The sequence below is a fragment of the Phoenix dactylifera genome, chromosome 7 (assembly GCF_051530095.1).
Source record: "Phoenix dactylifera cultivar Ajwa chromosome 7, Ajwa_hap1_PhDact_Kaust_v1.1, whole genome shotgun sequence".
Classification (NCBI taxonomy): Eukaryota; Viridiplantae; Streptophyta; class Magnoliopsida; order Arecales; family Arecaceae; genus Phoenix; species Phoenix dactylifera.
The window spans coordinates 13,183,907-13,185,301 of NC_143196.1; the positions used below are offsets into that span (position 1 = coordinate 13,183,907).

The following is a 1,395-nucleotide window of genomic DNA, read 5'->3' on the forward strand; positions in this document are numbered from 1 at the left end:
GCAGTATTCGAAGCTTGCTGCCTCCAAGAAAAATTTGGATGATTCCGCCATCCCGGATTATATGTATTGGAAAATGGGTCATTACCCGGTCTGGGCTGTGTTTGGGCAGCATTGATCTGTTCTTGCACGAGTTCGGAGAATTGGGGTGCTGAGGGGCACTCATGAATAGGATGCGATGGGCTAGAACAGATAGCACACACTTATGCTTGGGAAGAGCTAACGACATGTCGTCCTATCATCAGTTGGTCGATCTTATGGGACAATGCATCTACCTTGCTAGACAGGTCCATAGAATGACTTATTTCATAAATGGTCCCTTTTCTTTGAGAACTCGGGGGTGCTTGACGAGAACAGGAAGCATGATGAAGGGAGTTTTCATTAAGATTTTCAAATATTTGCCATGCTTCATGCTCATTTTGAAGCATAAAAGTTTCCCCACATGCAGCATCGATCATCTGACGGTTTCGTTCAGTCAATCCATCGTAGAAACATTGCACTAGCTGCCACTTAGGTATTTGATGATGAGAGCATTTACGGATTAGGTCCCGAAATCTCTCCCAAGTTTCATGAAATTCTTCTCCCTTGGTTTGGGAGAAGCTTGTAATGGCACGTCTAAACTGGTTCGTTCTTCCTATGGGAAAGTATTTTTTAAGGAATTCTTGTTGCATTTGATCCCAAGAACGAATCGAGTTGGCTTCTAAAGAATTCAGCCATTGTTTGGCTCTATCTTTAAGGGAGAAGGGGAATAATCTAAGTTTCAGAGCATCATCAGTGAAGTTCTGAATCTTGACAGTGGTGCAAATCTCAAGGAATTTATCTAGGTGTTTATATGGGTCTTCATTGGTGAGCCCATAAAAAGATGGGAGCATTTGGATCACACTAGACTTTATTTCATATTGTACAGCTGCTACTTCAGGTAATCGAATGCAAGATGGGGAAGTGTAAATGGTGGGAGTAAAGTACTCCCTCAGGAGTTTGGGTTGCTCTTCAGCCATCTCAAGAGGTGGGGATGATTCTATTGTTCTGATTTCAGCTCGAATATTTCTAAGGGTCTGTTCTATTTCAGGGTCAAAAGGTAATAGGTCACGTACTCTAGAACGACTCCCTTGCATACACTAGTACTTGATCAATCAAGCATGCAATAAAAGAAAACACATAAATCCTTGTATTTGTCCTAAAATCACTAGACAGCTCCTAACTGGTTTGAAGAGGGCACCTAAGCCTCCAATCCGGTCTAATGAACCGAGTTGACCAGGTAAGCTTCCAGGTAAGTGGAGGGGTCACGATGCGTTCACAAAGGTTCCACTTAAAATCCACTTGCCTCGAACAGATGAACTGTCTCCCTTATAGGGACAAAGCTTGCCTAGACATCAACTAAGCCACAGAGCGAAATTG

General features: G+C 42.9%; 1 non-coding gene across 1 annotated transcript; it reads left to right on the top strand.

The window, feature by feature from the left end:
• The first annotated feature begins 513 nt into the window (after positions 1–513).
• LOC120106624 (small nucleolar RNA R71) lies at positions 514–619 on the top strand. Its single transcript, XR_005509475.1, has one exon. It is a non-coding gene; the product is annotated as a small nucleolar RNA R71 (small nucleolar RNA).
• Positions 620–1,395: the final 776 nt, after the last annotated feature.